Source organism: Rhinatrema bivittatum, chromosome 2, assembly GCF_901001135.1.
Source record: "Rhinatrema bivittatum chromosome 2, aRhiBiv1.1, whole genome shotgun sequence".
Taxonomy (NCBI): Eukaryota; Metazoa; Chordata; class Amphibia; order Gymnophiona; family Rhinatrematidae; genus Rhinatrema; species Rhinatrema bivittatum.
In genome coordinates, this window is record NC_042616.1 from 155,234,097 (window position 1) to 155,248,848 (window position 14,752).

Here is a 14,752-nt window from a genome sequence, read left to right on the forward strand (position 1 = left end):
GTTTTGCCAAATTTAGAATCCACTAGAAACCTGCTAGTTCAGACTTTGGCCAAACAGATTAAATGCTTCAATGTTAAAAATTTTGTTGCGTTTAGTTTAATTGTATAGCTAATATAAGCAGAAATGCATTCGGCTAACCTTCTGCATCTTCAGACTATTGCAGAGCATTTATCAACTGAGCACTCACTAAGAGAGAAAATGTGATTGTAGAGAATTTAGTAGGTGCAGTCTGATGCTTATTTTGGTCACACCACAAGCTTCTGTTAATGTTAATTCAACAATTTATGTTGTTTTCTGTATAATAATGCTTCAGAAAATGAAAAACAAAAGTTTTGAAAATCCAAAAGATGTACCCAGTATCTTTCAAAAAGTTGCAGAGGTTTCACAAAGTGTGAAACATTTCCATGTTCTCTCCTTCATGTTGTCAAACAGTTAAACTGGAGTTCTCACTAATAGTGCTGCCTCTTTTCTGGTATACTTTACTAGGGATGTGAATCATTTTTGAACGATTAAAATTATCGTCAGATAATTTTAAAATCGTCCTAAATCGTTAGAGTGCACGATACAATACAAATGCCCCCGATTTATCGTCAGGGGCATTTGTATTGTATCGTTAAATAGGGCACGGGAATTATTTGGGGGAGGGTGGGAAAACTGGCACACCAAAACAACCCCTAAACCCACTCCGACCCTTTAAAACCAATTCCTTACCCTCCCCCACCCTCCTGAACCCCCCCAAAATGTTAAATTACCTGGTGGTCCAGTGGGGGGGGGGGGGGGGTCCCGGCGTGATCTCCCACTCTCGGGCCATCGGCGCCATTTTGGCTGCCACTAATTAAAATGGTGCCAATGGCCCGATAAAAAAAAACCCCACCGACCCTTTAAATCGACCCCCCTTAGCCTCCCCCACTCTCCCGACCCTTTTTTTTTAGGGAGGCCCGCGCCGCTAAAAAGAAAAACCCACCCGACCCTTTAAATCGACCCCACCCTCCCAACCCCCCCCAAAACCTTTTAAAATTACCTGGTGGTCCAGGGGGGCCTCGGGGGGCCTCGGGGAGAGATCCAGGGGGGCCTTGGGGAGAGGAGAGATCCAGAGGGCCTCGGGGAGAGATTTCCCGTTCCCAGGCATCAGCTGTTCTAAAAAAAAATGGCGCCGATGCCCCTTTGCCCTTACCATGTGACAGGGTATCCATGCCATTGGCCGGCCCCTGTCACATGGTAGGAGCACTCGATGGCCGGCGCCATCTTTAAAGATGGCGCCGGCCATCTTCAAAGATGGCCGGCGCCATCTGGCATGTGCGTGCAAATCCTGCCTCTACCGAGGAAATCAGGAATTTTAAAAGGGGTGCGCGCCACCGCTATTCCCAGTTTTACCAGTTCGGCCCCAGTTCACCCATTTAAGAGAGAGGTCCTCCAAACCCCCCTAGTTTAATAGCCTTCACTCCCCTGAATTATCCCCAACCCTTAAAACCCTGCAGATCTGCATATTTTTCTTTATTTTTTAACTTACACATCATCCATAGCAGAAGTAAGGTTATGTGTGCAGCAAATTGTGTAAGTATTTATGCGCATATCTCAGATTCAAGCCCTGAAATGCCATGCCCCTTCCGAGATGGGCATAATTCAAGAAATACGTGCGTATCTGCTCAGCACACGAGAGCAACATATTTGCACATTCCCTAATCAATGCACACATCGGGCTTTTAAAATTCACCTTTAATTGCTTATATTTGCCTTACAGCACTAAACTCACATTGGCATTCAGACTGAGTGCATAATCAAAAATAATTCCTGAATTGTGAACCTCATCATACATTTGTGTCTACTATAGCTGCTAGCAGGAATTGAAAGTCCCTGTTGACAATTTGTAGATATATCAGCTGAGAGGAGTAGCCTAGATAGAGCAGTAAGTTGAGAACAAAGAAAGCCAGAGTTCAAATCCCAGTGCTGCTCCTTGTAACCTTGGGCAAGTCGCTTCACTCTCCATTGCCTCAAGTACAAACTTAGGGGTCAATTTACTAAACTGTAATATTTTTCCCAGAGATCAGCCAGCTGCTTTTCAACTTATGGCCCCTATCGGGGGGGGGTGAGTTGCCTATCTTCAGGGGGGGGGGGGTTTCCAGAGGCCTGAAGAGAGTCCAACAGCTAGGTGGGTTCTCAAAGGCTAGGGAGTGTTTCAAACGCTGGGGGAGTTTTTTTTACAGAAGAGTGGGATTGGAAAAGGAGAAGAGAATCAGGTGCTGTGCAATGTAAAACTTTTTTTTCTTATTTGACATGAGGGGTCTGTGGCTAATGAGTGGCTGATCCACAAAGTATCAATTTTCATTAAGTTGTAAGCCAATGTACTCCTCCTCCTCCTACTACTATTACTACTTTTTTTCAGATAGTCTTTCACAGCGCAGAGACAGTTAGTAAGAGCACTTAAAGCCCCATCTTTATCCAGGTGTAACATAAAGAATAACTGAATACCAGTCACACATATTCAATAGGGGTCCAGTAACTCTTACTGAACAAAAGTAAATATTAAAACTACTATGTTATATGGTGATATGGTGGGTTGGCGAAAGACGGGTCTTAAATTTCTCGGTCAACTTTGGAGGATGGTGGCACCCAGTGGTGACCCTTTTTTGACCTTTTGGATGAATTCGAGATTAACGACACCTCAGACACTTTTCATCACAAACTCCTGGAAGAGCTTGAGAGCTTCCAGAGAAAGGTCTGGCAACCTCAGGCACCGGATTCAGTGATGCAAATTCTCATCCAAGAAAGTCTTCCTTGGCGAGGGGTTTCACTTTTCTACAAAGCTCTGCAGTCTCACCGAATCCAACAGGACCCACCCATGGCCCTCATACGGCTTTGGAATAGGTATTTGCAGCTGAATTGTGATACTCACCATTGGGACAGAAAATGGAAGAAATCTCATAAAATCTCATTATGTACACGATGGGTCGAAGTAACGGTCAAGCTTCTCCATAGGCCTATTGCTACCCTCTTTTTTATACTAAATTCCATCCAACCTCCTCAAGCTTATGCTGGCGGGATTATGGAAAAACAGGGTCCTTTATACATGTCTGATGGACCTGTCCTTTCATTACTTTCTTTTGGCAATAGATTGCATCCATTTGCTTAACTATCCTTGGCAAACCAATTGAAATGTGCCCTGAACTTTGTCTACTGGGCCATCTCACCTCTTCTCAAAGAAACTTAGCGGACCACCTAATACATACTGGAAGATACACTATTGCACTCCTGTGGATGTCTGCACCTACGCTTGGGTGTTGGAAAACACAGGTACATGAGATAGCGCTAGTGGAGAAGCTGACCCATTTGCTCAAACATACTATGTCCCCTATATGATACAATTTGGAACTATTGGACCGCACTGAGGCAATCCCAATGCTTAGACTCTCATTTCCCTTCACTTGTTGCCATTACTCATTATCAATGTTTTGCTGTCAAATATTCTGTATATGAGGAAAGTAACTTTTCCAGCGACCCCAAATCACTGTATTTCTATATGCTATACACAAGGGGGTTGGGTTGTTTTTACTTCTCTTTTAATGTTCATGTTCTTTCTTGCCTTTTTTTCCCCACTGGTTGTTACATATGCAGAAAACTTTTCAATAAATAAAAAGTGAAAACAAAAAAAAGTAAATATTAAACAAAATGGGGAAAATGAAGATCCTTGAGGAGTTTCCAACTTGAGGAATCTGACTCCACTCTCTCCTGCTTGACTCTGTTAGTCAAAACATTTAAACCATTTCAAATCATATGGACAAAGTGTTGCGTTCGTGCCTGCTCTTGCCCTCGCTCCACCCTCTCTACCTCTGAGGTGACTCCCTTTGGGTCTGATGGACAATTGCTGCCACGGCTTCTCCTCGCCATTTCTTCCTGGAGTCCCCGGGCTGTCCTGATGCTGCAGATCTGCCATGTTCATGATGACGTAGGCGCGCGCGCATGCTCCGAAGTTTGTACCAGCAAGGGCGCGAACCTCAGGGCCGTCCCCCCATAGTGACGTCATCCGCTTCCAACATAAAAGGTCTTTGCTTACGCTTACGAATCGAGTTAGCAAGGGATTGATTGCGGGGATCATCTCGACCCGCTTCATTCTCTGCTGCTCTGCCTCTTCGAACTTACCAGGGGTACCCACTCCTCGGGGGCCACGCTCTGTCTTCTTGTTTTCAGATTGCTAAGACGGGATCTGGTACTCGCTCCTCGAGGGCCTATGTCCCTGAACGCTCAGAAGACTCCCTATTGCCTGGAAGCGATCACAGACATGAATATTGTGAGTTTCTATTCCAGTTGCAGATAGGAACCGGTACTCACTCCTCGAGGGCCCATGTTCCTAGAACTCTGAAGATTCTCTTCTGTCTAAGACGCTATCGCAGGTACGGAGATCGTGAGTTGTTATTACAGATTGCAGATAGGAACCGGTACTCACTCCTCGAGGGCCCATGTTCCTAAAACCTTCCGAAGACTCTCTTCTATTTCAGAAGCTATTTCATATACAGATATTGTGAGTTCTTATTTCAGTTTGCATATAGGAACCAGTACTCGCCTAGAGGCTCCTGTTCCTAAATATACTAACTATTCTCTTTTGCCTAAGAAACCATTACAGAGATAGATAACTGTGAGTTACCATCGTTCTCTCAGAGCTGTCCCTGGAACCAGGTACTCGCTCCTCGAGGGCCTAACTCTCTCCAGCTACTGAGCCTTCTTATTAATCTATGTGAGTGTATCATCTACTTCTGGTTATGTATCCAGCATACCCTGTCTACTCACTATCTATGAGTCTCTCTCTACAGCTCAGCAAACCCGGAGATAGAAGTTCCAGGATCTGAAGGACTTCAGCCCTGCCGGGCACATCAGCTCACTACTGCCACCTCTGGTGGTTCTACTACCTGTCTAATAAAGAACTATCTGTGTCTGTCTCCATACTCCAACCTAGTCGGTGGTCCCTCTTATGATATCCTCCTGGGGGCACTGTCATCTGCCATCGGCCCAAGGATTCACCATTCTACATCTCTCACACTTCAAGAGCTGAGTACAACAAACTGCTACCCTGCAGTCTAACCCTCAACTGTTGCTAATATCTCCTTCCTCAGGAACTGTATCATAACCAATTGCTACTTCTTAGCAGGAACCATACAGATGGCCAACACCTCCCTTCAGGGGAACTCTCGTATATCAGGTTGCCACTCTGTGCGGAGATCCATAACTGATACTAACTCCTCCCCTCTGGAAGAACAGATCTTATATGGTTGCTGACCTCTCCCCTCTGGGGAGCAACTCTATAACAGTTGCCAACAGACTGCTAACCCTAGCAGAGTCGCTAACAGATTGCTAGCTCCTCCCCTCTGGGGGAGCAAAGCTCAACAGGATTGCTAACTCCGTACGGAGATTCCTAACAGACTGCTAACTCCTCCCCTAGGGAGGATCAACCTTAACAGTTTGCTAACTCCGCAGTCTAACTCTTAACAGATTGCTAACTCCGAGCAGCAAACCTAACATAAAGACCAATTCCTGTCAAGTATGCCAGCATAATGGTATGGCCAGAAGTATCAAAGGTGGAGGATAATCTAGTAACACCAACATGACTGCTCCCCCTCCATCCAGCTCCTGTCACAAGCAATCAAGCAAAGAGATTAACATGGCCTTTATGGAAGCCGGATTGGAAAAGGCCAAGAATTTCATAATTCTACAAGAAATCTTAGTGGTGTTCCACCATTCATTGTTAAATTATTTTTCTCAAAGAAGGAAGATTCCATATGGGCCTATATTTTCTAGGATATGAAGCATCTAGAGATGTTTTTAAGAATGGGATGGATGACCACCAATGAAGAATTGATAATCATAAGATGCTCTTCTTGCATGCTCTTCTTGCATTGCCTTGATCACTCAAGTAGAGTATGGATTGATCACACAATGAGTTGATTTCAAATTAAAATAAAGCTCAACAATAAGTTATAGATCTCTCTTTGATGGACTAGCTCAGTACATTGTGATTAGATGTAAAGGGATCCACATTCAGCAGCATGTAACTTGATAGCTTGTGAGTTATCTGGCTAAATACTGACTTTTGAATATTTCCACCACTTATCCAGCTAAAGTTTAGCTGAATAACTCATTATCCAGTTAAAAATTTAGCCGGATAATGCAGGGGCGTTTCGGGGTGGAGATAAGTTAGCCAGAACTCCAGTATTCAGAATCAGCCAAATAACTTACCTGGTTAACTCTGGAAAGGCCATAGAGTAATCCTAAATTTAGCTAGATAAAGTTGTCTGGCTAATTTTGATAGTCAAGTATATTCCATGGTGCAACTGAACTGCTGAATATCATGCCAAAGTTAGCTGGATCAATTTATCTGGCTAACCTTGCAAGGTGGGCAGAGGCTGAATATTACTCCCAAAGAGTTATACGTCCTTCATCACATCAGTGCAGGTCAGAAAAAAAAAGAAATAGCTAGTCAGACATGTATTAAGTTAGTCCAATGAAGAGGTATCCCCTACAGCTTGTTTACTGACTTTGACTTCTACATGTCTAAGCGGACTAACATGGCAAGCACACTACTTTACTTATGATAAGATACAAATTTAGTGAAGTATTTAATACTTTTATCAATTTTTGGAACTATTTAGTAGATGAATTAGACCATAATTTCTCTGTAGATCCTAAACTCAAAAACAAAAAAAAAAAAGGCTTCCATGAGAGTGCAAATATCGTTTTTGCCTGACTCAATAAACCCTACTCATAACAATGTTTGTTTTTTATTTAGCAGGGCATGAGAAAAATGTCTGGGCTGGCACTGCATTGCTTGCCAAACATAACATTCCCACAGAACCTCATGCCTTTTGAAATTGTTTTGTGGAGTTAAAAAAGAGAAAACTATCTACTGATAGCCATAATATTTTTCTATCATCTAAACTGTCTGTTTTTCTATTAATGGTTTTCTGATGATTTATTATGTAAAGATAGATAAGTACATCTGCATTACATATTTTATTTTTCAAAATTTATTCAAAAACAGGAAAACAGATATCTAACATGTATCTAACAGGATTAGAGATGAGGCACAGGGTGATAGATTCTTTTACTTTTACTAGAGTAAGGGCCTGTCAAAAAATCACCAGGAATAAAGGCATATATGTACACAGAGTCACTCCCCCGACCTCTCCCTGCTCATACAGGTCTTGATAGCCCACCCATGCATCACTTTCTGTATGGCAAATGCATTGGCTGAGTTCTGCCTGCTGTTGGTTTGGCAAAAAAAAAAACCAATCCCTGCCAACTAGAAGCTACTGGTGATCTAGATATTCACTCTTGTTTCCATAAAAGGATATGGGGAGTAAGTTGCCTAGGGCCTGTGTGTCTGGCAAATACTTGGTACTCGGAGAGGGCTCTGATGTAACATCTTCTGGTGATCTGGGAAAGGTTGGACCAAATCTTCATACCTCCGGGGGGGCAATGGGGTCCCTTATGTGCCAATAGATGGCACCAGGTATCTGAAATAGGACCACTTGAAATGGGAAAGAGCGTCAGTAATGGTGTTCTTCACCCCGGAACATGCGAGGCACAGAAAGTAATACTGTAAGTAAACACCGCAAGACAAGCTCCCTGAGTAAGGAAATCACACCAGGCATCCTGGCAGAAATCCCGCTGATTGCCCCCACCACTGACATGTTGTGTCAGTGAGTGTGCTGGGCCTATGGAAAGGGATCAAAAAGCTGAATGTGAAACCCTCATAAAGACACTTGGCAATGTGTTGTGTGCTGTGGCACTGAGCTTGACTGGTGCTGGCACTCCTTAACTCAGGTCGGGCGATCCTAAATTAATTACTTTATGAATTATATTCTGTTAGTAGGAGTGGAAATAACATTAAACAAAATACAGTAATGATACTACTAAGGACTGCTGCTCTAATGTGGACACAATAGGAAGAGTCAATTATAGGTAAACAAGGAGTTATGCTTGTATCAGTAGCAAGAAAACCATCATATGTGCTAATTTACTGAGCCTGCACAATATAAATTAATTGCTCTGCCAAAGATCATTACCATTTTGCTTTTACACAATTTAACATACTGGGACTAATGTATACAGTTTAGGTATATGCTGGTGCAATACTATTTGTGCTACACTATCTATTGGTCACCTGACGCATGTATACCTTTGAAAGGAGTATTGGAGCACTAGTACTGGAGGCACTGAACTATCCAGCAGTTTCCCTAAATCCTCATACTCTAACCGCATAAACACTGAATTTCTCCTGCCTTCTTCATATTGCTTTACTGCATTGTATTAGATTAGATCTATAAGGAATGTAATCAAGTTTCCCCCAATATCAGTGCAATTCAGACAGCTCATAAGGTGTGATTCTGTTCAAACAACATCTAAAGAGACATATAATGGGGCATCTACTGTAAAAGTCTGACCAGTTATGGGAGTCCACTGAGCCAGATGTGACTGGCTGCAGGGTCAGTGGACTTCCATAGAAATTGCTAAAGGTAATCTGCAATTGCCCATGGATGTATATTTGCACTTTTGCAGCAAGGGCTGTAAAAAATACATACTGAAATAAAATTTACAAATAACATCTCAGTTTGACAAGAGAAGGACCATAATTGCAAGAAACCCTTTAAGCTATTTGATAGAAGATTCTGATATTTTCCCATTGGGAGCCCCAGCATTCATCGGGGATCAACAGGTCTTTAAGAGGGAAATTTTCAGATTATATGAACTGGGACTAGGCGGGTATTTCATCCCCATGGACTTTTCATCATGTTTCAAAGAGAAAGAACATGCATATGTGAACTTTGAAACTGTGTACCTGCAGACTTTTGCACCTCCCATTTGTGTGCATATTTTTTTCTAAGGAAAATAATAAGCATAGTGTTGAAAAATGCAATCTATGTGCACCATTTTCCTCTCCTGACCTATGTGCTAATCCCTGTGCAGGACTGAGAGGATTAACTACAATTAAAACAGAAAATAACTGAAATTCAGAGATGGAACTGCATCCTTAAGTACAAATAAAAAATCTCAGCACTGAAACATCTCGGTCAGTGTTACATTGACATCTTAGTCTCTGAAAGTCTAAAATATTCTAAGCTTTAGACTGTGTGTTCATGTATGTTCTAATAACATGCTTGCTAATTGCTATTGCCACCAGTTTACATAATAAGATAGCATTTTGTAGCAAAAGTGTATAAAACCTGATCAGTGAATTAGGTAAAATGGTTGTTTCTGTGCGTTTAAAACACTGTTTTTACCCATAGAAATTCTTTTGAAAATATCCCTCCTTATGCTTTCTTTCCTTCATACTTAAAAATAAAATTTTCCTAATTTCATTATTCTCATTAAGAGAGAGGTGTCATGAGACCATAAAGAAGAGTTTTCCTTAGCTGTCTTCATTAGAAAGTGATTGATCACCTGATTCAGATAAAAAGCAATCCAACAAAACAACTGGAGAAATCATCAATTATATAAAGTCAGATCTGTGGTGACTTGAATCCTTAAATGTGATGATAAGCAGAAATGCACATCAGCATGGTAGTCCTGGAGGTTGATTTCCTTCTAGCATGATCTGGAAGCCAGATTTGGAGTTAAATGTAAAAACTACCAGAACCTTGTAACTTGTGGATGAAATAACATTCTGTCACACAGAGATAATTCATCTGAAAAATTCAGAGGAGAAAGGGTACTCTAAAAGCTCTCTGGTTTTGTTATGGTAAATTTTGGGGGGAGATTAATTAATTGATAGGAAAGAGACAGGAAGATAGGGAAGCCTTGATGTGTCCCATTTATGAACCAAAAGTCCCTAAAATCTTGAATACTTTTTAAGGCTTCTCCCTCTTTGAAACTTAAAGACTGTATTTTTTGGGAGATTTTCCATGCTGAGAGACAATTTTTCAATGATTCCAGTTTTTTGGGTTTTTTTTGGTTTGTTTTTGTTTTTTGACTGTAACTTGTTTGCTGTAAATAGACACTGTTAAAGTCAAACATACAGTCAAGTTGGAACCGGGTAAATAGCCATTGGGCTGAGACCATAGATGAATTGATTGCCAGATATCGATCTGCTGGTGATGCTGCAGAACTAATAATGAAAAACATCATATGGAAAATAGGCCAATCGAATACAGCCCCATATTGAAACACCGTGCTATACCCCCATGGAAAGGGAGAAGAAATCAACAAATATGTAATTTTGCAATGAACACGTAATCTTCGCTGTTTATTCCATGGAAAAGCATTATAAAAGGACTAGGGCTGATCCTAGATTTTTGGCAGCAAAGCAGTCAGCCCCAATGTTCGAGAACAGCAGAGCAGATTAAGCAGAGGAGAGGAGGAGACTCTAGCATCAGAGAGACATTTGAGGGGCCTTGGATTTCTGGCCACTGTATAAAACACCTCATTTTGTAAGTGGGTAATGGGAAGAATCTGGGCAGTTAGGTACTAGCTCTTATGATTGGTGGCCATGGGTTGCCCCATGGAATGCTGCTCCTACCTCTGGGCCCAACGAACATGACAGGACATTACTGACGCATGGCTCATGTCGCCGCTCCTGCCCCCATTCCTCTGGCCGACTGCTCTCTTTATGGCAGGATGCCACCACTCCCGCACTCCTCCATGCCTCCTCTTAGGTACGCACATGCACAACATAGTTTAATTTAAAGAGCCCGTGGTGGGAATAGCCCCGCGGTCCCCCTGGATGATGCTACAGCCACTGGCTTATTAAAGGCCCTTGCCTCCTTCAGTTCTCACATCAGTAACAGGTCCACCTTCTTCATTTAGTAGTGTGAGTTGCCAGCATCTTCATTCTTCAGCTCCACCTCATCTTCATTCTTCGGCTCCAGCTCATAAGAACATAAGAAATTGCCATGCTGGGTCAGACCAAGGATCCATCAAGCCCAGCATCCTGTTTCCAACAGAGGCCAAACCAGGCCACAAGAACCTGGCAATTACCCAAACACTAAGAAGATCCCATGCTACTGATGCAATTGATTCAATGGGGGGAGTAGGGCTGATATGTACGGAGCAGGAGAGAGACCTTGGGGTGATAGTCTCTAATGATCTGAAGTCGGCGAAACAATGTGACAAGGCGATAGCTAAAGCCAGAAGAATGCTGAGCTGCATAGAGAGAGGAATATCGAGTAAGAAAAGGGAAGTGATAATCCCCTTGTACAGGTCCTTGGTGAGGCCTCACCTGGAGTACTGTGTTCAGTTCTGGAGACCGTATCTCAGAAGGGACAGAGACAGGATGGAGGTGGTCCAGAGAAGGGCGACCAAAAAGGTGGAAGGTCTTCATAGAATGACTTATGAGGAGAGATTGAAGAATGTAAATATGTACACCCTGGAGGAATGGAGGAGCAGGGGTGATATGATTCAAACTTTCAGATACTTGAAAGATTTTAATGATCCAAAGACAATGACAAACCTTTTCCATTGCAAAAAAATCAGCAGAACCAGATGTCACGATTTAAAACTCCAGGAAGGAAGACTCAGAACCAATATCAGGAAGTATTTCTTCACGGAGAGGGTGGTGGATGCCTGGAATGCCCTTCCGGAGGAAGTGGTGAAGACCAAAACTGTGAAGGATTTCAAAGGGGTGTGGGATAAATACTGTGGATCCATAAAGTCTAGAGGATGTGAATGAAGAGAAGAGGCATGGGGTGGCTTGCTTGCGGGAATGATGGTTGGAGATTAATATCCTTATTCAATAAACATACACACAGTTAATGCAACTCCAATATTGCTCTATGCTTCAACGGAAGAGGAAATGTGGAAAAAAGGATTTGCATCCACAAAAAAGCCGGGGAGTAGCTTGCTTGTTATGGCGGTTACTACCCCAAATCAAATAAGCCTGATACTTCACTTTCAATGCACATCCAGCAAAGCTCTCTCCTTTGGCAGGGAAAATGAAGAAAAGATGATTTACATTCAGCATCAACCAACAAGGAATGAATTACATAGTCTGGGTAAACAAATAAGCATGGGAATAGCTGGCTTGTTACGGCGGTTACTACACCAAATCAAATAAGCCTGATACTTCACTTGCAATGCACATCCAACAAAGCTCTCTGCTTCAACAGCAGAGAGAATGAAGAAAAGATGATTTACATTCAGCATCAACCAACAAGGAATGAATTACATAGTCTGGGTAAACAGATAAGCATAGGAGTAGCTGGCTTGTTATGGCGCTTACTACCCCCAAATCAATTAACCCTGATACTTCACTTGCAATGCACATCCAACATAGCTCTCTGCTTCAACGGCAGAGAGAATGAAGAAAAGATGATTTATATTCAGCATCAACCAACAAGGAATGAATTACATAGTCTGGGTAAACAAATAAGCATGGGTGTAGTTTGCTTGTTACGGTAGCTACTACCCCGAATCAATTACGCATGATACTTGACATGGAATAAGTATCCAGCGCAGCTCACTGCTTCAGCAACAGAGGGAATTAAGTAAAGAGGATTTTTATTCAGACAACCAACAATGACTGAATTGCACATGCAGGGTAAACAAACGGGAGTAGCTTGCTTATTACGGCGGTTACTACCCCAAGCCAATTAGCTAGATACTTCACTTAGATGCAGCTCCAGCACTGCTGTCTGCATCAATGGTGGGGGTGGAAGGGAATTGGAACCAAATAGTTACCAATAAGGGCCCTGACCTCAGCGGTCAGAGTAACAGATTATGAAAACAAATAGGTTTGAAAGCTTGCTGGGCAGACTGGATGGGCCGTTTGGTCTTCTTCTGCCGTCACTTCTATGTTTCTATGTTTCTATGATAGCAGTGGCTATTCCCTAAGTAAACTTGATTAATAGCCGTTAATGGACTTCTCCTCCAAGAACTTATCCAAATCTTTTTTGAATCCAGCTACACTAACTGCACTAACCACATCCTCTGGCAACCAATTCCAGAGCTTTATTGTGCATTGAGTGAAAAAGAATTTTCTCCAATTAGTCTTAAATGTACTACTTGCTAACTTCATGGAATGCCCTCTAGGCCTTCTATTATTTGAAAGTGTAAATAACCAATTCACCTCTACTCGTTCAAGACCTCTCATAATCTTAAAGACCTCTATCATATCTCCCCTCAGCCGTCTCTTCTCCAAGCTGAACAGCCCTAACCTCTTCAGCCTTTCCTCATAGGGGAACTGTTCCATCCCCTTTATCATTTTGGTTGCCCTTCTCTCATTAGCATTTAACCAATACTGGTTCTATTGTGATTAAACCTAATAGTCCAGATGCAGATGTCAGAGAGCAGACTTAAATTGTTCCCAATGTGTTTGGATGAAGATGTCATCCTTGGTAGGGCCTTGTTCCAGTGTGCTGTGCAACTGTTCCTGAAACTTCTTCTGCTGAGAGGAGAGGAGAGGTAACGGTTGTGGGGCCACTTGGCAATAGGGAACATACGATCAAATTTGAATTAATGACTGGAAAGGGGACAGTAAGCAAATCCACGGCTCTCGTGCTAAACTTTCAAAAGGGAAACTTTGATAAAATGAGAAAAATAGAAAAAACTTAAAGGAGCAGCTACAAAGATAAAAAGTGTGCAAGAGGCATGGTCATTGTTAAAAAATACTATCCTAGAAGCACAGTCCAGTTGTATTCCACACATTAAAAAGGTGGAAAGAAGGCAATGCAGTCACCAGCATGGTTAAAAGGGGAGGTCAAAGAAGCTATTTTGGCCAAAAGATCTTCATTCAAAAATTGGAAGAAGGATCCAATGGATGAAAATAGGATAATGCATTAGCGTTGGCAAGTTAAATGTAAGACATTGATAAGACAGGCTAAGAGAGAATATGAAAAGTAGCTGGCCGTAGAGGCAAAAACTCACAGTAAAAACATTTTTAAATATATCCAAAGCAGAAAGCCTATGAGGGAGTCAGTTGGACTGTTAGATGATTGAGGGGTTAAAGGGGGAATTAGAGAAGATAAGGCCATCGCGGAAAGATTAAATTATTTTTTTGCTTCAGTGTTTACTGAATAGGATGTTGGGAAGATACCCATATCGGAGAAAGTATTCATGGGTAATGATTCAGATGGACTGAACCAAATCATGGTGAACCTAAAAGATGTGGTAGGCCTGATTGACAAACTGAACAGTAGTAAATCATCTGGACCGGATGGTATACACCCCAGGGTTCTGGAGGAACTAAAAAATGAAATTTCAGACCTAATAGTAAAAATTTGTAACCTATCATTAAAATTATCCATTGTACCTAAAGAGTGGAGGGTGGCTAATGTAACCCCAATATTTAAAAAGGGCTCCAGGGGTAATCCGGAAACTACAGACCAGTTAGCCTGACTTCAGTGCCAGGAAAAATAATGGAAATTGTTCTAAATATCAAAATCACAGAACATATAGAAAGACATGGTTTAATGAAACAAAGTCAGCATGGCTTTACCCAAGGCTTCCAGCCTCCATCGACACCGGTACCGGTGCCCGAGCCGGTCATTGATCCGATTCCCATAGCCCTCGCACCGCTACTGGGAAGACTGGATGCATTGATCGGTGCCCTGCCATTGTTGGAATCGAGAGCACCGGTACCTCCAGTGCCTTCTACGCTGATTCCATTATCATCGGATGATGAGGAATCACCGATACCCATTCCACCTTCTGGCATTTTACCACCGACTCGTCCATCAATATCACCAAACCATTCTGTGCCTCCATCGATGCTGTCGGTTCCTCCATCGATGCCATCGATGCATCCTTCGATGCCGTCGGTACCTCCATCGAT

At 42.3% G+C, this 14,752-nt stretch overlaps 1 protein-coding gene across 1 annotated transcript in view; it reads left to right on the top strand.

Annotated features, from left to right (window-relative positions):
- The window catches only part of CUBN (cubilin), a 639,217-nt gene that overhangs the window by 562,241 nt on the left and 62,224 nt on the right, over nt 1–14,752 (top strand). The window lies entirely within an intron of this gene.